We start from the raw sequence: 25186 nt of genomic DNA, 5'->3' as shown, positions 1-25186 counted from the left end.
CCTCTTCCATCCCTGCATCTGTAGCCATGAGCATGGTTACTTCAGACCTCTCAAAGTGTGGTTTGAGGCGGTTCACGTGCAAAACTCTCAGGGGCTGCCTGGGAGTCTTCAGGTTAACCAGGTAGGTTACCTCACTCTTCCTTTCCACCACCTCGTATGGCCCAGACCACTTGTCTTGGAGCGCGCAAGGCTCCACTGGTGCCATCACCCACACTTTCTGCCCAGGTTGAAACTCGACCAGAGTGGTATTCTGGTCGTACCATCTTTTCATTTCTTCCTGGCTTGCTTCCAGGTTCGCCTGAGCGAGTTTCCTGAAGCGTTGTGTCTGGTTGCGGATGGCCAGCACATAGCTGAACACATCCTGGGGGGTTTTCCCACGGGACTTTTCCCAACCCTCCTTCACCAGCGAGAGAGGTCCTCTGACAGGGTGGCCATACAGGAGTTCGAAGCCAGCGAGAGAGGTCCTCTGACAGGGTGGCCATACAGAAGTTCGAAGGGACTGAACCCTAAGGACTTCTGAGGCACCTCCCTGTAGGCAAACAAAAGGCATGGTAACAAGACGTCCCACTTCCGTCTCATGGGCTCCGCGAGGCCCATAATCATACCTTTCAGGGTCCGGTTGAACCTTTCAACCAGCCCATTACCTTGGGGGTGGTAAGGAGTGGTGAACTTATAAGTTACTCCACACTCCTCCCACAGAGACTTCATGTACCTAGAGATGAAGTTGGTACCCCTGTCGGAGACCACCTCTCTGGGGAACCCCACACGGGAAAAGATACCCATCAATGCACGGCCCACCACGGGTGCTGTGATTGTCCTGAGAGGGACTGCTTCCGGTACCGGGTGGCATGGTCCACCAAGACCAGGATGAACCTGTTGCCTAAGGCTGTCTTGGGGTCCAGGGGCCCTACGATATAGATGCCCACCCTCTCGAAAGGGGTGCTCACCACTGGGAAGGGTTGAAGGGGGGCCTTCAACTTCATTCCAGTCTTTCCACTAGCTTGACAGGTTTGGCAAGATCTGCAAAAGGAACCGACGTGCTTCCTCATCTGGGGCCAGTGGAAGTGGGTGACAAGCCGGTTTAGGGTCTTGTCTTGCCCCAGATGTCCTGCGAGAGGCACGTCATGAGCCAGACCCATCAGGAAGTTTCCGAAGCGCTCGGGTACCACCAGCACACGGGCTGCACCGGGCTCAGCAAACTTAGGCTCGCTATAGAGTAGGTCACCTTCCCAGTAGACATAGTGATCTTTGACTGCTCCACCTGCTGCCTGATCTACAGCCTGTTGCCGCAGACCAATGAGGGAAGGGCATTCCTTCTGCGCCTGGCAGAACTCCTCCCTGGAGGGACCACCCTCTTGCTGCCAATGGGTCAGCTCAGGTAGGTCTCCCAGTTCGGCTACCTGTTCCCCTGTAGGTTCCAGGGCATCCCCCTCAGGTTCTGCTTCCTCCTGGACCGTGGGAACGGCTGGGGCTGGTTTCCCGCACCCTCTGCCTCTTCCTCTCCCGGCAGGTCTCTGGGCCACTGTTTCAGGCTCCAGTTCTGCTGATTCACCCTTACTGGCTGCCATAGCACGCGTGGTCACGCAGATCCACGCAGGCAGACCCAACATCTCCAAGTGAGTTCGGTGTTCTATGTCCTTCCATGGAAAACTCTCCAGGTCGTTACCTAACAGACAGTCCACAGGCAAGGCATCACTGACAACTACCTCCAAAAGACCAGAGACTCCTCCCCATTCAAAGGAAACCTTCGCTAACTTGCAGAGGCGCACTGAGCTGTCAGCGGCCACTACAGGGCGGAGCACGCCAGGGATGATTTGCTCGTCAGACACCCACTGACACCTCACGGATGTCACACTGGCTCCGGTGTCTCTCAGTGCTTCAACCTCCCTCCCATTGATGGTCACCTTCTGCCCATATTTCTTAGTGTTTGAGGGCAGTAAGGTTTCCGGGACCATCTCTCGGTCTCCTAGCGAGACAAGGGTCATGACCGCTAGCTCTCCCCAATCACTAGAAACCAAATCCCCACCCAAAGCTACACTAGCTAACGCTGGGGCTGGAGAACCAGTGGGTGCGGGCTTCCTCTTGGGACATTTCGGAGCAATATGGCCCACCTCGTTGCAGTGATAGCAGGTAGGGGGACCCTGGTTATTTCTCTTGTCCCGCCTACCCTTAGAGGGCCATGGCTGTTTAGGCTTGGGGGTTTGGGAATCCTTTTCCGGGGAACTACTTTGGGGCCCTTGCGAGAACTCCTTTTGGTTACCCTTGTCCCCCCACTCTTCTGCTGGGGACCCTGCCCACCTTTGGCTGTGGTACCCACAATTCCTTTGTGGACCCTGGTACTGGTCCAGCGGTCCGCCTCCTTAGCAAGCTCAATGGGGTCGGTCAGCTTGCTCTCTAAAAGATGCTGGCGCAGCTCTGGAACACAAAGACTACTCAAGTGCTCCCAACTGATTAAATGCAACAACCCCTTCAAATCAGTTACTTTACTGCCCTTCATCCAACCGTCCAGTGCACGCGAATACCCATTCACACACTCCATCCAAGTCTCAGACTCTTTCTTCTTGGAGTTTCTAAACTGCAGTCTGTACTGCTCTGGAGTAAGGTCATACCTGAGACATAAGGCCTCCTTCATATTGGGGTAGGTCATGGCACCTGTCAACTCTAAGGGCTCTAGAGCACTCCTCCCAGACGCCTCAAAATGTTTCCACAGGCCCGCCCCCCAATACTTGTCAGGCACATCATTCATCTTCAATGCAATTTCATACGAAGTGAACCAGGCATAAATATCCTCACTCCTATGGTAATTCTGTACCAGGTCTTTGGGAATATATACTTTACTGCCATGCACTGGCTGCGCGCTGCCACCATTTGAACTGGCATCCGCCTCCTTGTTTTTCAGATCCAGCTCTCTCATTCTCAACTCGTGAGCCAAAAGCAATTTCTTCTCCTCTAAGGCGCGGGCATTCTTGCTCTCCTCCGCCGCCTTCTCGACTTCCAATTGCTTCATTTTCATTTTCATGACCTCCAGGTCATATTCTCTTATTCTTTGATTTTCCTGTAACTCTTCTGGGGTGAGGCCCCTACTGGAGTGGTTGCTGCCAGCTCCTGAGCCTACTCTGCCCACTGGCAGGTCTTTGCCTTGAAAAGCACTGTCTACATCCACAACCTCATTTCCTTCCTGTGCTTCCCAATAGGTTTTCAAGATTTTCTGCAGCTCCTCCTTCCTGTAGGCGTTCTTTATTGGGCACTCAAACTGCTGGCAGAAGTACCTAAGATGCTTTACCGGGTAGGAGTACAGATCTTCAATCGAGAATTCCAAATCTAGCTCTGCCTCCTCACTGGGCGCTTTCCCATTCAGAGACATGATGCTTTCCGAAGAGTTACTCAACAACAGAATGCAAAAACTCAAAAACCAGTAGTATGCGGTGGCGTAATGGTCTGCACTCACTAGTGATGTACACCAATTACTGTGGGTCAAGTACAAATACAAGTTCAAATCCTACCGCCTGACCACCAATGTTAGAACTGGGGGTCTCTAGTTGGCAGAGGTAGGTACCAATGTCCAAATAGGGACCCTTGCTTCTAGTCAGGACGAGGAGATAACCCTCTTAGATAACCCCTGCTCGCCCTCAAGGTAGCTTGCCTGAGCAGTCTAGGCTAACCAGAGGCAATGCGTTAAGTATTTGTACCAACACTCACAGTAACACAGTGAAAACACCACAAACTGATTCCACAACAGTTTAGGAAAATAAAGATATTTATTCTAAACTACACAAGACCAAAACGGCAGAAATCCAACATACACAATGCAAGGTTATGGTTTCAAATGAGTTCTTCAGGTTGTAATCAAAGTTCTTTAAGTTACGATCAAATAATCCACAGATGCGTGAAAAGTTCACAGTTGCGTCACGTCGACTCACAGTACCCTTTAGATGCAACAAAGTTCCACAAGCAGGAAGCTGGTGCGGTGGAAACAAGCGATGCGTTACTCCTGAGACCCTGGGGAGGCGATGCGACAGCCCCGCTGCAGCAGCGGGTGTGCGGCGACGAATCCGGTCTGTAAGGGGAGGAAGGCAGCTTGCGTAGATTCCGGTGCGTAGGTTCTGTGGTAAGTCTGTTCTCACAAAGGCACGATGCGATCTCGTGGGGGCTGCGACGATCTCCGGGGCGACGATGCGCAGTCCAGCGGTGACCCTCTCTCTCGCAGCTCCTCGATGGGATGTTTCTGCGACGATGTTCGCAGCGACGTGATGCGGTCCGCAAGCAAGCGGTGTGGTGATCTCACCCAGGCGACAGGCCCTGCGACGACACTCGCAGCGATGTTCGATTCCCCTGCACCGGCCTGGTGCGTCCCGCAAACGAAGGGTGCGACGGCCTCGGCAGCGATGTCAGGTGCTGCGCCGATCTCGACCTTCGTAGCGGCGGGGAACTTCTCGCACTGTCGGGGTTGCGCTCGGCAAGCGAGCGAGGCAACACTTTTCAGCTTCACAAGTTTCTCAGCTTAGTCTCAAGCTTCCCAGCTCAGGTTCAACTTCTAGAGGCCCCACAACTGGATCAAGCACTCTACGAAGGACAGAACTCTCTCAGCAGAGTTCGGGGAGACTGGGGATGAAGTCCTTTTGTTCCTGGGACTTCGGAAACAGGGAGCCAGCTCTTCTCAGGCCCTTGGAGATTCCTTACAAGACAGGGGACACAGCTCACAGCAAAGTCCTTCCCCTCTCCTTGGCAGCAAAGCAACAGCAGGTCAGTCCAGCAGAGCAACAGCAGGACAGTCTTCCTTCTTCCACGTCAGCGTTCTCCTCGGCAGAGGTTCCTTCTTGATTTCCAGGATGATCTAATTTTCTGTTGTCAGGGGTCCTGTACTTATACCCCTAAAGTCTTTGTTCTCTCTGTGCATGTGGGCCCTGAGCCCGGTCTGAACCAGTTCTGGGTGGATCCTGAGCACCTTGATGTGCTGGCTGCATCTTTCCTTTCAGAGTGAGGGGCAGAGTCCTCAGCCGCCCAGCAGGAGGTGGAGCCAGCCTTGTGGCAGGCAGGCACAGCCCTATTCAGCCCAGGTGCTAACTCCTCCCACCACTCAGGTAGCAATTGCTCCACTCAGCCTAGTGCTGACTCATCCAGCCTCTGGGGCATTCCCCAGCCCCTGTCACTCACAAACCAGACAGTCAATACACAAACAGTCTCAGGCACACAGAAGGGTCCGACAAGAGAACAGCAACTTTCTAAAAGTGCTGTTCTCAAACACAGGATCTAAAAACCACCTTTCCTAAAAGATGCGTTATTAAATTCTGAGTTCAGGGATACTAGATACTTATGTCCTATCTTGTTCCTATGGGAAGAAATGCCGTTAACCACTGTAGCCAGCATCCCCCGTGTTAACCTATGGAGCAAGATAGCCTTACAATAGTGAAAAACGAAAATGGCTGTAATTCACTACCAGAGCATGTCACCTGCACCAGTACATGCTCTACCTTTCACATACACGGCACCCTGCCCAGGGGGGTACCTTGGGCCTTCCATAGGGGTGACTGATGTGCACGAAAAGGGAAGGGTTAGGCCTGGTCAGCGGGGACGCGGACCAGGAGGACATGGCAGTTCTAAACTGCCCGTAGGCGCTGCAGTGGCAGGCCCGAGACACCATTTTAGGGCTACTCCTGTGGGTGGCACAATCAGTGCTGCAGGCCCACGAGTAGCATTTGTCATCACCGGCCCTGGCACACCCAGTGCACTTTACGAGGGACTTCATGGTGATACAAATATGCCAAACATGTATATCCAATCAGAATAACAATTTATATAGGGAGCACTTACACTCTGGCACTGATCAGCAGTGGCAGAGTGTCCAAAGCATCTAAACCAGCAAAAACGAATCCAGCACAGCATCGAAAAATACAGGAGGCAGAGGCAAAAAGATAGGAGTAATCACGCCAAAAGATGTCAGGTCTAACAGCAATGTTTCCTTTCTCAACCTTGTGAATGAAAAATCATGAGCTGCAGTCCACAGCTGACATTTAATTTGCCCATGCTTTTGATGTGTTTTCTGTACAACATACTATGGCCTTATCAGGAAGATAACTATGCCAACTAGGAGTTAGCCCATTTTATCATGTTTTAGGAGTGATATCACATACACTGGAGACTGGGCATTAGTGTAGCAATGTGCAGAGTTTAAGACCAGCAGCTTCAGTCATAGAGGATGACCACACAAAAAGTGGATGTTCTTCACAGATGCTGTGCTATGTCTTGGTGGGTTTAAAATGAGTAACTTTGAAAATTCATTATATTTTGTTAAAAAGCTACACATTGTGTGAACACTAAAATAAGATTTCCTTCATCATCGCTAAATTTTCTGAATTGTGGAGAATTACAAGGAATAAGTGGACCATAACGTTGTACAGCTGTATGCAGCTTTATCAAAATTAGCCCTAGAGGTTTAGTACCTGGATACTGATTGACATTGATGCTCCCAAGTTGAACGGCAGCAGGGTGCCCGCAATCATGTTTGCGGATGACACACTGCTGCTGTCCAAATCCCCAATGGGAATACAAAGAGTCCTGGATGGGTTTTCAGCATTCTGCGTGGAGCGGGGGCTTGAGAATAATGCGTTAAAAACTAAATTCATGATTCTCAACCCCCGCCTACAACACGCCCAAACCCTATCTTAGGTTCAACGAAACTAGAAAGGGTTTTTACCTTTGAATATTTGGGCATAACCATCAATCAGGATATGACCTGGGACACACACCGGGCAAAGGCCCACATGAAATTGGTCCAACTAACGGGTGGGATTTCCAGGATGTTAAAACAGTCGACCCACAAACCTTTTAGTGCAACCCTAGAAATTTATAAAATGCAGGCTAGAGGGGCAGTCTTATATGGAAGTGAATTATGGGGTTATTGTCCTGCCCAAAAACTACAGGTTACTGAAAATAACTTTATCAGGCAGATGGCGGCATTACCTGCAAGCACCCCCTCCTTCCACTGAGAATTGACTTAAGTTTGAGACCCATTGAGGAGGAGCTGGGATTAAGACCAATTACTTTTTGGCGTCGTATCTGGAGTACGCCAGAACTTATGAGCTACAGGAATGAGCTCCAAGAGATTATTTCTCTACCTAAGTCAAGACAAATTCCATGGCTAAGCTACATTAAACATACATGTGAGAAATTAGGTAGATTAGAATTATGGCTAGACCCATTCAACATATGCACTAGGACTCCACGCAAACTCTTAGTGAGAGATTTTCACGAGATGAAGCTCACAGCCACAGTGGGGAAATTACGGGATGGGTCCCTTACAGAATTGTTTGTAAGGTTCAAAGAAGTGCATTTATTTGAACGTGTGCTAGATGATATTTCCCCGGCCCTTAAATTTTTTTTATTTTGCAACAGCGATACGGCACACTTCCCACAAGGGTTTTTACTAAACACGGGGACCAGCCTTCATCTAGTGAGCATTGCCCGTCATGCTCACACCATCTGGAAGATGATCTCCACATTATATTCTTCTGCAAGGCTTACCGAAGACCCAGAAAATATTGGCTTGTCCCCCTCCTTAAAAAATTGGGCTTCACTCGATACCTCCCAGCTTACAGGATTTTAAAAACGGACCTGTCACCTATTACTGTATTTGGGGTAGCAACATTTTTGACTGCGATGTGGCATATCCGTAATCACTTTTTAAAACATGAGTAAGACCTGTTATAAATTAAATGTTTTTATCAAATGTAATTGACATACTTTGCTAATGCTTTTTTAAACCATTTTTAAATGCTTTAACGTCAATTGGATATCATTGTGATTTTAAAATGAATGTCTTTTTCCATCTTTTATGATCTAAAATTGATCGAAATATAGATTGAAAATGAATGAAATTAAATGATTCAAAATGGATCCAAATTTATGCACATTCTCTGTTGTTTGGGAGACTGGAGTTGGAATATCAAATCTGACACCCAGACCCCACATTTTTGTGCCCTCCCCACACGTTATGCCCTTATAATAATGTTTGTTGGACTGGAGTTAGAACTGTAAATCCGTCACTTGAATAGATACACTTTCCCAACTGCTACTAAAAATGGGTTAGAATAGTAAATGTGACCACTCAGATATGCCTGCATATTCCAAAGTCAGTGATACATTAGTTAGAATAATAAAAGGGACCCTTAAATATATGCACTTGGCCAATAATTGTGGGACTGGAGTTAGACAAGCAAATGTAATGTTATGTTATGTTATGTTATGTTATGTTACTGATTTGGTAAAGCGCAACAGCTGCCAAAGCAAAGAGGCGCCTCGGCGCTGCTAGACCAGAAGGATCATAAACTCAAGGACAGTCAGGCAAGTATAGAAGCCTATGGCAGTGAGAACAAGATGGTCTTAATGGCTTTCCGGAAGGGTAGCAGGTTCACACTGTCATGGGTGTGGGCCGGCAGAGTGTTCCAAATATATATGTATTTGTCTCAACATTAGTATTACTAGAGTTAAAATAGTAATTCACCACTCCGCCCAAACATATGCACTTTTCCCAATGTTAATAGGATTAGAGTTATAATAGTAAATATAACCTCCTCCCCAAAACAAAATAAATGCACATTCCCCCTTCTTTGAGGGACTGGAGTTACAACATAGAATTGAACCCAAAAATGAAGTCCAATAAGACTAGAAATAAAATAGTAAATTTGACCACCAATCCTGGAAAAACAAATATGTGCACTTTCTACTAATTTTAGGAGGAGTAGAGTTAAATAGTACTTTGTCCTCCACCAAAAACATTCAATTTCCCTATTGTTTGTGGGACTGAAGTTAGAATAGTACATTTTACCTCTCTCAAACATATCCCCTCTTCCCAGTGTTTGTCATACTAAAGGTAGAATAGTAAATCTGACACCCACACATCCAAATATAATCGCTTTCTCTAATCTATGATGGGCTGGATTTAGAAATGTAAATAAAACACCCATTTTTAAAACAAATGATTGGCAAGGTTGAACTACTTTAGTTATGCATTTGGTAATTGTTATCTTGTATTTTGAATCTATAAATAATTATGTTTATGCTAATAAAGAATGAAACAAAAAAGCTGGTGTTGAATCAATTATTGCGTTGAAAATTAAAAATTGATTAACACTATTAATTTCTTCAGATGCATTTATTTTTTTAATGTTATAATTATTTTGGGTGTTCGTTTAACTTAAGAAAATTTAATGTAGATTTCACCTTTTATAATTAGCTGTAGCTTATATGATACAATTTGTTTCTGTTTCTTTTAATTGGCTGTAGGATTTTTATTGTGTTGAATTTTGACTTTTTAAATATTTTGCTACTGCTTAGTACTTTGCACATTTTCCTAAGTTAAGATTGACTGCTCTATGCCATAGCTACCATGGACCCAGATTTTAATTATTGAAACTTTAGCCTGACAAATTTGCAGCCTTTTTCCTTGCTCATTTTATGTCCGGTGTTGAAATCCTACAGCAAGAAAAGGCTGAAGAGTATTTTTGATGATATCCTCTTGAAGCTGGATAACCTTTGGATGAGGTTTAGCAGAATTTGTTGTTGGGTATGGTGTAAAAACTCAAATGATATGTCTGCCAAAGTCCTCTCACTGGCTGGACACTTGGATCACCTTCGCCTTGATCCCAGTTTCTGAGGTGGGACATCGCCACTTTTTGAAGCTTGGACTTCTCCAGTGGGACAAGCCTGGAATGCTGTAGCCAGACAGGATGAACCAAAGTCACATAACTTTTTACAGCATATCCTTTTTTTTCGAAAATCAAGATGGTACAATGATTGATTCTTCCTGCGGTGGAGGCTTGTTGCTCACTCAGTGGTGAATCCATGGAAATGAAAAATACATGTCTACTTAACCACGCAAGCTGGGATCACCTTCCCTCTCCTTGTGAATGGAGTTAGATTGGCTGGAGTGTATCCTGGGTTCAAAAGCCCTTCTTTTCTCAGTTCTTAATTTACACTGAACTAGGAATCAGCATGCCTCAATTGGTCACTTTGGAGTTAATGAAGTCCATGGACTCTCCTAAATGGTCCTTTCTGAGAGAAGATGTGCAATAAGCCTTGCACATAGGACCTCCTATCAAAAGGACTAAGAGTGTTCCTGCTCTGGGAGCCGTTTGACACTTACTCAAGAAATGAAGCACTGACAGAGAGGGCAGCCTAGTTGGGCAAATGCTAATTATCCTACTGATTTTTCAGGTAGGAAATGTCTCAGTTTCCAAAAGTCACTTTCCATTTATGTTCAATAAAAATCCAACTTCTCCAATGGAATAACATTTTAACCCCTTCGATGCTGATGACGAGCTCAGCTCGTCATCAGCCACGGGTGACGTGTGCAGATGACGAGCTGAGCTCGTCATGTAAGGCGGTTATTAGAAAACAGCCGCACAGCGCAAAAATAACCGCAGCAGCGATGCGGTTAAACACATATCAAAAACAGTGTTCAAATGAAGTCTGTCGTTTTTTTCTAAGCCAAAGGTAAAAAAAAATCGCAACAGCAACTATACTGTGAAAACAGCGCATGGAGGATTGTCACTGTAGGAACTTTCAAACCTTTAACTTCTACATGTTCCACTGTTAAATATTTTGCCCTGTGGCCTCGAAAGCCTATCGTTGTGTAACATATTTATAAATGAAAATGTATAATGTGCACCAATACCCATGCGTGTCTAGTTGTGGAGATACTGCAAAATTAGTTAACCGGAAAGAGGATGAGAGAAAAGTGTGTTTGAGCTAGTTGTTAAAGAACCACATTTTAAGACTTTGCAGAATGCCAGAAGAATTCTTCCTTCTTAAGAGTCAGAGGAAGGGAGTTCCACAAGCTAACAGTGCCTGCCACAAAACTTTTCCCCTCCCATGAGGCAGTTTTTGCCCTTGAAGTTACCAGAGTAAAAGAGGCCATTTCTGCAACTTCCTCTCAGGGGCATACTTTCTAAAACTCTGTGAGAAATAATTAGGGCCTAGCCCATGTAGTGACTTAAAGGCAAAACAGAGGGATTTCAATTCAATTTGTCTCTTTATTGGTAGCCAGTGCAAAGATGGAAGGACATGGGTCACCAACTTATGTTTTTGAAGAGCAAGCAGCAGACAGGCTGCTGCATTTTGGAAGACCTGCAGTTTAAAAGATACTGTGATTGTATATAGAGAAAGAGCCCATTACAGTAATCGATTTTAGACAGGATAAGTGCTGTGACCACAGCTTTCTGGAGCTCTGGTGCAATGAGAGAGAATATTTTCCTGAGGGTTTTAATAATTAAAAAGCAGGAGGAGGTGATCGCATTGATTTGTACTCCAAAGGACAGATTGGAGTCAAAATAGACTCCTAAGTTTTTCACCTTTGTGACTGGCTCAGGGATTTCTCCCAATTCCTCAGGCCACCAACTTGGTGTCCAGAAGGAGTTATCTAGTCCGAAGAGAAGCACCTTCATTTTACCTTAATTCAGCTTCAGGTAGTTTTGGGCCATCCAATTACCTACGTTGTGCATACAGTCTTGGAATCTTGATGCAGTGTTCGTAGGACCCCCTGCAAATGATGCCATGATTTGCGTGCCTTAAAGCCAAAGGATTTGATGAGTAAGCAGAGTGGAGATACATAAAGGTTAAAATGGTTTGAACTCAACGAGGAGCCCTGTAGCACCCTGCAGGAAAGAGAACAGGGTAGATTTTATTCCCCCCAATCCGCACCCATTGCTCTCTATCATTAGGAAAAAACTTCAATAAATCCAGCGTCCTGCCCATAATGCCCAGGGTATGAAGACAGTTTATAAGAAGATCGTGGTTGACCTCGTTGAAGGCCTACGAGAGGTCCAACAGGATCAAGGCCGACCTCTCTCTTTGATCCACGACCTCTCTTATTTCTTCCGACACATTGATCAAGGCCAACTCTGTGCTATGTAGACCACTAAAGCCATATTGAGACTTATCCAAAAGTTTATTATTAATGATAAACTGGGCCAGCTCTATATTCATAGCCTTCTCCAAGATCTTAGCCGGTAGAGGCAAACAGGAAATTGGCCTATAGCTGTTCGGGTCTTTAGGGTCCAGATTTGCTGTTTTCAGCAACAGGAGAATAGAAGCCCTCTTCCATTGTAGAGGAAAGTATCCCTGGGAACACATAGAATTAAAAATATCTTTAAGATAGTAGGCTGTAACTAACCCTGGGCGTAGTACTTCGCTACGCCCACGGAGTGGACGTAGTGTTGCCTACTTCGCCATTTGCGAACTAGGCGTAGCAGGCAACACTATGCCCACTACGTGGGCGTCGCGAAGTTGCCCGCCACCCGCCTCCCTCCCGCCCGCCCTAAATACTTAAATAATGTTTTTAAAAAGAATAAACACCACTTACCTTGTCGGCTGCGTCTCCGGGGCTCCCTCTGGTAACCGCGCCGCCATCTTAGATACTAATGCGTATGCGCGGCCGCCCGCGCAAGCAGAGAGCTGCTGCCGCTGAGTGCCCGCACCTTTGTCAACTTTGCATCACCCTTCTGAGGGCTGTCACAGCTAAGAGAGAGCTGCTGCTGCTGAGTCCCCGCTCCTTTGCTAACTGTAACACATTGAGATTTGTCCTGCGGCCCGTCGCAGTTAAGGGAGAGCTGCTGCCGCTGAGTGCCCGCACCTTTGACGCCTTTGCGTCATTGCGATTTGTCCCGTTGGCCACGGCAGCTAAGAGAGAGCTGCTGCCACGGAGTGCCTGCCAGCTTGTTCACCATTTTAGAGGCTTGTCGCTATCGTCTCGTGGGCCACCGCAGCTAAGAGAGAGCTGCTGCGGCTGTGAGACCACCACAAAGCTGCAAGATGAGAATCATTGCCACCACCAGCCCGGGCCACTGCAGACGCGTGCTGCTGCTGCTGAGTGCCCCCTTGTCCCCGAGTGCCCAAATCATTGTGGGTGCACGCTGCGGACCTGTGCAGTCAAGACCTGAGGTCACTGGGACTCCACCTGTCACCATCTCCGCTTCTTCGAGAAGCTGCAGGCTGTGTCACCTTTCAACAGCAGGTATCTGGTGTGCAACCGGTTGCATAGGCCCCGGCCCTGAACTCAGTCATTTCCACATTCTAGTCTAGTGAATACGTTTTTAAATTTTTAAGTCCCTACTAGTTTACGTGCATTGTAGCTTGTTGAAACGCTTTGAGAGATCCTATTTTCCTATATCTATCTGAGTTGTCTCCTTTTGTGGTGCTGTTAATGGCTTGTTGTACATGGTCATAAATGCTTCACACAGTGCCTCTGAGATAAGTCTAATTGCTCATGCTACATTACCACAGGGTTGAGCAGTGGGTTGTCAAAGGGGGTAGCCCACTTGCATGGACTTAGGAAGAAGGGTCCCCATTTAGACATTGGCGCCAGCCATTGCCAACTAGAGACCCCCATTTCTAACAAACGATTTGGCCCAGGATGTCAGTACTGACTCAAATTCTGCTTTTTGGCAGATTCTGAACATTACTGCTGAATGATCAGGCCAGGCTAGAGGGATAATTGAGGAAGTGTAAGATACGGGTTGTCTGAAAAAATACCATCTAAGGTGTGACCGGCCTTGCGGGTAGTGCTATTCACAATTTGTGTGAGAGCCGCTCTTCCCTGCAGATCGGTGAAGGTCGCCGTGTCTTTAGTTGTGGCGTATTCAAGGTGGACCTTAAAATCCCCTAGAATTATGAAGTCTGGGGACAACACTTCCAGCAGTAGACTGTTATTATGTAAGAATGCTGCAGTAGGACCTGGTGGTCTATATCGTAGAACCCCTTTAAATGAGTAGTGGTGTAGTAGTGGGCCTCAGCAAGGCCTACCAGTGCAAGGGGTTCGCCCTTCTCTGCACAGAGTCCTCAGACCAATAGGAAGAAGTTGGCACAGAAACTGGAATAGAAAATACAGAGTTTATTAAACCTCATGAGGTGGAACTACAGTCACACCACACCAATCGGTAATGTATGAAGTAGCACCCCGAATTGAAGGAGCATGGTTCTTTTATACCCACACAGGGGCTCAATAGAAGGCGGTGCAAGTACAAAACACAGGTTTTAGGTACATATATGGTCATATAGAAAACCAGAAGTCAACAAGTGTTTGGAACTAACAGTGGCTAATTCTAGTAAACACATCCTGACAGTTACAAACTATGAACAACTGCAAAGACAGCTGCAAGCTCAACTGGGCATGTGTGAGACAGGAAAGGCTAAATATACCTTGTCACTAGGCAGAATACAAAATGGATTCCACAAAGAGGATAAATTAGCTTCTAAATACAAGATGGCTTCTGCTAATGCTAACCCAATCTCTTCCAAATTACAACAGACGACCCTTTTAGAATTAGCTGAAAACATTAGTTTATGGGGTAATCTAGATATGCATCCTGTGCATTGATGCTCATCATCCAAGTGATCTCTTTATTTAGCATTTGTTGTGCTTTTCTTTCTGCAATATTTCTTTTGGGAGGTGTAAAAGCCGTGATGCACATGGAGCAAAGCATAGGACCACATTTAAAACAAGCACAGCATGTAAATAATATCGACAACAGTATACATAAAATAGTCAGTAATTTCCAGCCCCAAGTAGCAAATAGTGTCCACAACCAGGTCGAAAAAGCCCATGTACCAGTCTCTGGGTGAATCTCTTCAGCAATCTTATGCAGTTTTAAAATTGCGTCGTATACTGAAGGTGAGTGGTCTGGTATAAACATGCAGCAGCTGCGACATGCACCACCTCAATCAGCCAAAACTACATCAAGCACGATTCTGTTCTGGAGTTCTACAATCCTTGCAATTTGCAGTTCTTCTGTAATGTTCCCAAGTGCCATTGCTGTCTGATTGGTATCAGCTACCACAACACAAGTGGGTCTCATTATTTTCCTACTGTTTAATGCAGCACCCACGAAGAAGAACAAACCCAAATTAAAATCGACATATTGTTGCAAAGTGGTATCAGTCTGATCAACCTCATCAGTGCTTATTGTTCATTTGTATCTGTTGTTAGAGACATCGTTATACAGTTTAAAATCCCAATGATACAATGGAGGTGCTAAGAACACAGGTGGTAACATAAATGATATGTAACATACCCCAGACCACCCAGCAGGTAATTGATAGTATCCTTTATTACCACAGACAAAATAAGTATTGTGCAAAGATGTGAAGCTACTATTATTGGCTCCTTCAATAGTTGATGTCAAAATACATTCACTCCGTCCCACTGGAATTCTTCCAACACTGCTTATACACAAATCTGCTTTAGCTCTGGTCACAGAAATTACAAAGGTCCATTGTTCTTAATAGTTCTCATATTCGTGAAGACATATGGTGTCGAAATATTGTCAGATTGATACACTTCCCATTCCCATTTAGTCCCTTTAGCTTGAGGATAACCATCTTTAGCTAGATAGCATACTTTATTCAGACAAAAGTTAATCCCACCTACTGAAGGCTTTCCGGAAGCAAACAAAAGTGCATACCAAGCTTGACATGAACCATTATGGGAAAATGGCAGAGGAATAAAGGTGTTCCCCCTTTCTTTTGATGTGCAGGTATCATCCCAAACACCTAACAGTTGGTAGTATTTGTGGCATTGTGTGTATTATGCAACATCTGGATGAATGTATTATTTAGGTAGGATTGTCGATGCTTCTGCTCATGGTAGGGAAGCGTATAGTAGTGATGCTCAGCCGATACCAGAGTAGTGGCAATCAGCAATTGTCGAGCAGGAGCCACTTTCTCAACAACCTAAGTTATTGCTGCCAAGGCCACCATAGCAACAACAAACCCTATCACACAAATGATCCTTTTACTACAGATCTTGGCAACAGTTGATCTTTCTATAGCCATGATCACTTTTGTCGTATAAAACAATCGTTGGAGCTCTTATCCCTGGACAGCCGTTGATTTCTTCACCAAGGGCCAAGACGGGTGTCACTTTGCAGAACTGATCCCCCCCTTGCCACATCCGCTCTCTGTTTCACCAACCCAGGGCGGCAGCTAAACCAGTCTTTTTCAGCACTGTAGATTCTTTCCTCGGTCTCAAGTGGTATCGCGATGCTCCAGAAATTGTGTGATCCGGGAAGACTCCCACAGATTTATCAGGTGAAATAGCGTGGACCCTCTCCGTTTCCAAGATCTCTCGATGATCAGTCAGCACAAGGCAGGCGACACACGTTTGCAGTGTGTGCTGTGGACCCAGTTCTTCTTGTTCATCACTCGAACTTCTGTCCTTGTTGCAAGTAATACTTGCTGTGGTCCTCGCCACCTCGGTTCCAAAATGTTCGACCTCTCGAAGACCATGATCATCACATGGTCTCCAGGACGGAGTTCGTCGGCCTCACCTGTAGATCTGTCCGGAAGCGCTTCTCGAACCTGTTGATGAATAGAGATCAAACTGTCGGTTAACTGTGCCAAATAATCATTCATCGGAACACAAGTATATCATGTACAGGGCGTGGCTTAGGAACTCCCCAAATGTTCATTGGTCTTCCAAATATGATTTCATACGGGTTAAGGCCAGATCGAGAATGTGGCATGGATCTTATAGATAGCAATGCCAATGGTGGTGCATCTGGCCATTTCAGAGACGTGGAAGCAAGTATTTTCGCTAATTTCAATTTCAAAGTAGCGTTGTACCTCTCCACTAACCCTGCTGATTGTGGGTGGAAAACTGCATGGAATTTCTGTTTGATCCCTAATCCTTTCAAGACATACTCAACAACTTGCCCAATAAAATGAGGTCCGTTGTCACTCCATAAAAGCTTGCAAACACCGTATCTAGGGAAAAACTCTTTCAGAGGCACCTTTGATGTATTATCCATTGTAAGGATTGCCTCTATCCATTTGCTAAAGGCACAAAACACCACTAGGACATATTTGAGATTGTTGCAGCGTTCAAGTTGGATGTAATCCATTTGCAAGACTTCAAAAGGTGCAGTCGGTGTAGCAAACCCTCTTGTAGGAGTTTGTGTCCCTTTTCCAGGATTATACTGCCAACAAATCAAACAGGATTGTACTATTCTTTTCGCTGTACCGGCAATTTCTGGATGCTCCCAAACTTGTGTGAGCAATTTCATTATGGCTAGAGGGCCATCATGTGCCAGCCCATGTGCCATTTGAACCATAAGCTGTAAATAAGCAGCAGGCAATTTACACCTATTCATTTCTTTGTTACGCCAACAGCCCTCATCATCTAACATTCCTTCTTTAGACCATTGCTCAATTTCTTTGACAGAGGCAGATATCTGTATATCCAATACTTCCTCTCTAGCATCATTCCAATGCTCAGCTTGGGATTTCACTACGTACATGGATGTGTTTCGCTGCATCGCAGTCTCATGGGCTACGCGGTCTGCAAAGGCATTGCCTTCTCCTATTTTGTCAATGATTTTCTTGTGTGCGCTACACTTCATAATAGCAATTTTCTTTGGGTATGTAAGTGCAGTCAAGAAATTATGTACTAATTCTCCGTGCATTATCTCCATCCCGTGGGATGTAAGAAAGCCTCTTTCCCTCCAGAGTAGGCCAAAATCATGAACCACTCCAACTATCCGTGTAGATGTTCACACACAAGTCAGTGCTAAGTTCACACGCTCATGTCAAAGATATTAGTTCAGCTGCTTGAGCCGACTTCTGTGGTATGTGAGCTGTTTCCACTACTATCTCAAGTGTCATGATAGCATATGCAGCTGAGGTCATGCCATCTGGTAACTTCAAACAGGACCCATCAACCCACAGTTCCCCATCTACATTCTAAAGGGGAGTATCTTGCAAATCGATGCAACCCTTTGTCTGTTCCTCAGTAAGGAATATACAATCATGAGGCTCTTTTGATTGAGACTCAGTCACAGGATACAGTGATGGATTGAACCCAGATCTTTTGACTGGGTGTGAGTGTTTCATTGATTCAGATGCTCCGTCCATCACCACCCCCTTTTGTACCGCTTTTGGCCGCCATAAGTGTGGCAGGGTATGCTCAGACGGGAGTCCCTTGCTCACTTTGCCACTGGATTCAAGCAAGCTGGGCTGAGGACGGCTGGAATGCCAGAAACCGGTCCTCGGAAGCTTGTTTCCGGTCCAGGGAAGACATGGCTCGGCAGTTCGGGCTGGACTGTACCCATGAGCCACAGGGTCAGACTGATTTGCATATAGCCATGTCTGAACTGGGGTGGCAGAGTGGGCTAAAGAACGGTGATGGATTAAACCCAGATCTTTTGACTGGGTGAGAGTGTTTGATTGATTCAGATGCTCCGTCCATCACCACCCCCTTTTGTACCGCTTTTGGCCGCCATAAGTGTGGCAGGGTATGCTCAGACGTGAGTCCCTTGCTCACTTTGCCACTGGATTCAAGCAAGCCAGGCTGAAGACGGCTGGAATGCCAGAAACCGGTCCTGGGAAGCTTGTTTCGGTCCAGGGAAGACAAGGCTTGGCAGTTCGGGCTGGACTGTTCCCATGAGGCACAGGGTCAGACTGATTTGCATATAGCCATGTCTGAACTGGGGTGGCAGAGTGGGCTAAAGAACGGTGATGGATTAAACCCAGATCTTTTGACTGGGTGTGAGTGTTTGATTGACTCAGATGCTCCGTCCATCACCACCCCCTTTTGTACCGCTTTTGGCCGCCATAAGTGTGGCAGGGTATGCTCAGACGTGAGTCCCTTGCTCACTTTGCCACTGGATTCAAGCAAGCCGGGCTGAAGATGGCTGGAATGCCAGAAACCAGTCCTCGGAAGCTTGTTTCCGGTCCAGGGAAGACATGGCTCGGCAGTTCGGGCTGGACTGTTCCCATGAGTCACAGGGTCAGACTGATTTGCATATAGCCATGTCTGAACTGGGGTGGCAGAGTGGGCTAAAGAACGGTGATGGATTAAACCCAGATCTTTTGACTGGGTGTGAGTGTTTGATTAATTCAGATGCTCCGTCCATCACCACCCCCTTTTGTACCGCTTTTGGCCGCCATAAGTGTGGCAGGGTATGCTAAGACGTGAGTCCCTTGCTCACTTTGCCACTGGATTCAAGCAAGCCAGGCTGAAGACGGCTGGAATGCCAGAAACAGGTCCTGGGAAGCTTGTTTCGGTCCAGGGAAGACATGGCTTGGCAGTTCGGGCAGGACTGTTCCCATGAGGCACAGGGTCAGACTGATTTGCATATAGCCATGTCTGAACTGGGGTGGCAGAGTGGGCTAAAGAACGGTGATGGATTAAACCCAGATCTTTTGACTGGGTGTGAGTGTTGGATTGATTTAGATGCTCCGTCCATCACCACCCCCTTTTGTATCAGTCACAGGATATGGCAACAAAGTAGCTAGGTTGAGTGTCGCACACCGCTTTAGTGTAATATGAGGGGCCTACAGTGTCAGTTCATATCCTGTCAAAGAAGCACTAGTTAAGTGCTGCGTCTTAGTCTGATTCAAGAGGGCATCAAACGCATGGGGTACTAGCACCAACAGTTTATATGGCAACACTATCCCTTCGCTCTGACGCAGATGTTGCTGCAACTGAATGGAAGCACCCAGGCAATACACGAGGAACAGGATCAAGAACTGCAGAAAAATATGCACAGGGGCACTGTTTGTCACTGTGTGTCTGTACTAAAACTGACAATGCACACCCATCTTTCTCGTGTACATAGAGTGTAAAAGCCTTCATGTAGTCTGGCGTGCCTAACACTGGTACAGAGCAAAGAACTTGTCTTAACTGACACAAAGCACTCTGGCATTCATTTGTCCATGAAATGGGGATGGAAGTGGCTTTAGTCAAAAGCGCTAACAGTGGTTTAACAATGTGTGAAAAACCCAATATCCATTGCCTGCAAAACAAAGTCAAACCAATGAATGCATGGACATCTTTCTGGGTGGAAGGTACTGGTGTGTCTAAAATTGCTTGTATGCGATCTGGTGTAAGTGCACAACCCTCCTTAGACAGAAGGTGACCTAAATAGGTAACCTTTGGTCTACAATATTGCAATTTCTTTCGTGATACTTTATGGTTGTGTGTAGCAAGAAAAGAAAGTAGAGACAAAGTACATTTTTCACACTGCTCAGGCGCATCGGCTGCCAACAACATGTCATCAACATATTGTATGAGAGCCACGCCTTCAGACAAAGTAAAGGAATCAAGTTGTCATTTTTAAACTTGACTATAAATACTCGGACTCTCAGTGTACCCTTGAGGAACTCTACAAAATCTGTATGATTGATTATTCAAAGTGAAACCGAACAAATATCGGCTATCAGGATGAATAGGAATCGAGAAGAAAGCATTCTTCAAATCGATTGCAGAAAATGTAGTTGCTGTTGGAGGGACTAGGGTAAGCAATGTCAATATGTCAGAAACCACAGGGTACTGCAGCACTACAATCTTATTAACTTCTCTCAAATCAATGATGAAACTGTAAATCCTAGTGTCAGTATCTTTTTTCAAAATGGGAAGAATCGGAGTATTGCAAACATTGTAATGAACTTCTTCCACAACCCCCCACTATAATCAAATCATGTACAATGTGTGTAAGTGCTTCTTCTCCTTCACGAGAAATTTTATACTGAGGCAGTCTTGGCAATGAAGCACCCTCCTTGGAACTAATATGCACTGACGGAATAACCATTTGCCCTACATCGGTGTCTGAAGTAGCCCACAAGGACTAGGGAGTGAAGCTAATGCAATGTCCTCTTTAACATTACAGAATCTCTTAATCACGGGGTAGTTGTCATTCAAAATAACCAGTACTCCTTCCTGAGAACATGTTATCGTAGCTCTGAAATTTTTGAGCATATCAAGACCCACAATATTATCTGGTGTGTTTGTAGAAAGCAAAAACGGACATGGAGCAGTAAACTTATCAACATGAATGCAAGAGGTTGTGAAAGTGGGCTAAGGGAAGGTGTTCTTCGAAACCTATTGATGTAATAGTTAAGCCAGACAGGGGAGCCCTAGGAACCAACCGCCTGATTCATCATGCTCCCGTTTTGCAAGGCCCTAATAGCGATTCATAGCGAATCGCTATTAAGGACTCGCAAAACGGGATTCATGTAGGAATATGCAAAAAAAATGCGATTCCTTACAATTCCTTATTTGCGATTAGCTAATTGCTAATCGCAAATAAGGAATAACTCCCCGTTCATTCCTATGGGCCAAAAGGCCCATAGGAATGAATGGGGAGTATTCCTTATTTGCGATTAGCAATTTGCTAATCGCAAATAAGATAGCGATTTGAAGGGTGCCAGGGGTGTCCACAGGACACCCTGTAGCACCCCTCAAATGAAATTTTACACATGTGTTGCACACACACATGTCCAAAGGACATGTGTGTGTGTAACATGCAACTCAGAAAAATGCATTTAAATGCATTTTTCTGAGTTTTCGCAATTTACCACGAGGTCTGACCTTGCGGTAAATTGCGCCTAGAAATTGCGAATTCGCAAAAAAAAATAGGATGATGAATTGCATTTAAGGAATCTCAAATAGAGATTCCTTAAATGTAATTCCTCGCAAAATTGCGAGATCGCAATTAGCGATTTTTACATTTGGGATGCTGAATCCCAAATGCAAAAATCGCTCTCGCAAAGGGCCAGATTCTCAGAATCTGGCCCTTTGCGAGTGCAAAAAAGCTTGATGAATCAGGCTGCAAGTGTTTAGATAAGGCGCTATGAGTAGCTCCAGTATCAACCAGAAACTGATCAGTAGAAACCAAAACATGTGCTGTAACATAGGGACCCTTCTGATCTACTGGAACTTCGACTGATTCCTTACACATTCCAGGCAATCCTATGCATAAACAGAATCATTTAAATCAGATGGCATATAATCAGACATTTGATAGTGATTCCGTCTATCAAAAGAGCTAAACCCATCCTGTCCACGTGTATTAGCATCAAACCTAGCACGATCATCTGTGCCTCCTCTAGGCCCTGAGTTTCCTGAACTATTTTGCATTTGTCACCGACCACGTGGATACTGCTGAGCATGCAATGCTGGACACTCATTAGCCCAATGTCCAAATTTCTTGCAGTACGCACACTGATCATCAGACAAATTTAAACGAGTTTAAGAAGGAAGAGACAAACCATAAGATCCTCGTCCACCTCTATTATTACCTCTAGAAGGTGGGCCATTAGCCTGAGCCAACATGATCTTTGTTTTTAATTCTTTAGTCCTTTTATCCTCATTATCTTTATCTTCTAATTCCTGTCACTCATAATACTGAGCCATAGTTAAAAGCGCAACCGGAGAAGAGGTAGTCCATGAACTCTCGCTGGCCGTTAGGCGACTAGCTATTCCTGGCAAAAGGTTTGCCACATATTTATCGAAGAACAGATGTCTACCCGTGTCATCTGTCAATAACTGGCCACTAAAATCATGGAATGCTTCTTCAAAGCGTGTGAAGAAGTCAGAAACTGATTCATCTGCCTTTTGCTTGCAAGACGCTAACACAGTCCAATCTATCTTTTTAGGGGGAATAAAAGTCTTTAACTTAACTAATATAGCTGCCGGAAGATTTAATATTAACTGACATGGTTTCTGTGCAGGTTCTATTTCTCCATCTAATTGCTCTAAATCTTTCCATAATGCTCCATATGTCGCGCGATCAACTTTACTCACAGTTCTCCACATATCAGGTGGTAATATCAGTCCAAAAAACATATCAATATCAGTCAAAGTCATAGTACAAGAGCTAATAGCACCCTCAACTTCCTCATAAAAGGCTGCTGGATTCTTTTGCGGATCAGGTAATGCAGTTTTAAGAGCCATGACATCTGCTCTATTCCAAGGAGTGTAAACCCAATTATAAATAAAATAACTCTTTGCATCTGTAGAAGTCTTATCATCACTTGTACCCGCTCCTTTAGGAGAAACATATAAAGGCACAGCTTCCCGCATGGGTTTTATATTAATTACAACATTCTTATCTGTTTCGGGAGTCTAAGCTCGTGCCATGATCTGGGATGTTTGTGCAGCTGCGTCTGCTGCCTTTTTCTCCTCTCGCAAACGGACTGCTTCAATACGCAGTTTAACCAAACGTCTGATTGTGTCAGTCACCTGGGAGAAGACAAAAAGACCTTCACGTAATTGCTTACAATCATTTGCTACATCATCGGGCTCCATTTTTACTGAATATTTCCTAAACTGTTCAATAACCTCTGCAGGAAATGTGTCGGTAAAATATATTTGCTCCCTTTCCTGCCAACCTTTTATACTATCTAGAAGTTCAGAGGCAGTGATAGTACTACGAACGGCTTTACGAGCAGATGCTCTAATGTCAGACGCACGTCCAGCAGATAACATCGGGCGAGTTTCTCGAGCTTTGTCCTGGTATGAAGGAGAGTCCTCATCTGACTCCTAAGGAGCAGAAGGAAGAGTATACGGAGGTGGACAACGATCTAATAAGAGAGAATCATCTTGGGGTTTATTAAGAATAGGATAAAGAGGTCTACGAACAGCGTATTGGCCATTTACCTTTAAATAATGCTCCCTATCTTCTCTCTCTTTAGTTTCTTTCAGTTCCTTATTTTTCATTTCTACTGCTTTCTCATAAATGCTCTTACGTTGTTCTTTTTCAATCAAGGCTTGTTCACGCTTCATTCACTCATGCACTTCTTTCTCCCACATCCGCACACAGTCAAACATAGCTTGCCTAGCCTTTCGCTTAAACATTTGTTGTTCCACATACTGAATCTTTCGCAAATCAAATGACCCATGCATAGGCCAACGCAACTCAGAATCCTTACAAGTATATTTATTCCATAACGTGCTGTACATGATAGAAGAAATACCATATTTAATATACATATCCCTATTAGGCGTCCCTTTGGGGGGAGCCGGTTGTGCTTCATCGAGTCTCAAATTGGTACCACTATAAAACAACACAACCTACGGAGTGTGCTAGAAACAGGCATGCCAAAAATAGTGCAGAATATGCAGTATTATATCCAAGTAGCACTTAAGGTACCTTTAGTACGATGTGCCGTTCAAATCAATTCAAAATAGAGAAAATTCTCCTCATTACCTGCCTATACTAATTGCAATTTATATATTACAAATTTCCAAATACAAATATTGGCAAATCATACAAATCTAAAGCCACAGTAAGCGTTACTAATCTACCTTACCAATCCAAGGCATTAAAATCCAACAGCAAGCGCCGCTTAACAACTCTTACCAATCACTTGGTGTCCAGATTCCAACTGCCAAGTTCTCAAATCGACCAAATGGTCACTGCACGGCGAATCAATAGAAGAGATCTCAGTCGAGGACCAGCACCACCTGGATGGTCAGATCAGAAAGAAAGGAAAAATTGCCGTGGTTGCCAAGACTTGGGTCTCCTCAGGCAGCGATCGCATCCAAAGCGATGTTCCAATCCTTTGGCTCGACCACTCCTTTGGTCATCCGAGTCTCCGATGAGCCCTGCGTTGGAGCCCCAATTTGTAGTAGTGGGCCTCAGCAAGGCCTACCAGTGCAAGGGGTTCGCCCTTCTCTGCACAGAGTCCTCAGACAAATAGGAAGAAGTTGGCACAGAAACTGGAATAGAAAATACAGAGTTTATTAAAGCTCATTACATTCAGACAACACCCTTCGGTAATGTATGAAGCAGCACCAAAAATCGAAGGAGCATGGTCCTTTTATACCCACACAGGGGCTCAGAAGAAGGCGTGCAAGTACAAAACACAGGTTTTAGGTACATATATGGTCATATAGAAAACCTACAGTCAACAAGTGGGTGGAGCTAACAGTGGCTAATTCTAGTGAACACATCCTGACAGTTACAAATTATGTACAGCTTCAAAGACAGCTGCAAGCTCAACTGGGCATGTGCGAGACAGAAAAGGCTAAATATACCTTGTCTCTAGACAGAATACAAGAGCAGGGGACAGAAAGGTAGGACAGAGCACATGGCGAGCACGTGGTAGCACATGGCATACAAAATGACAGATAGACATACAAAATGGATTCCAGAAAGAGGACAAATTAGCTTCTAAATACAAGATGGCTTTTGCTAATGCTAACCCAATCGCTGCCAAATTACAACAGTGGTTCACAGTATGACATTTCTCGTAGGGGCTTAAAGGAGGCTTTCAGATGTTCCTTAGCACTAATTGCTAACTCTCCACCCCTTTTCATTAAGGGCCCAATTCTCAAAGGGACTAACAACACGTAAAGTTACAAGTGTGAAGTCCCCTCATTCATGACAGAATCGCTGCACTTGAGCAGGAGCCT

The sequence above is a fragment of the Lissotriton vulgaris genome, chromosome 3_1, assembly GCF_964263255.1.
Source record: "Lissotriton vulgaris chromosome 3_1, aLisVul1.2, whole genome shotgun sequence".
Classification (NCBI taxonomy): Eukaryota; Metazoa; Chordata; class Amphibia; order Caudata; family Salamandridae; genus Lissotriton; species Lissotriton vulgaris.
Note: the sequence above shows the minus strand (reverse complement) of the source record.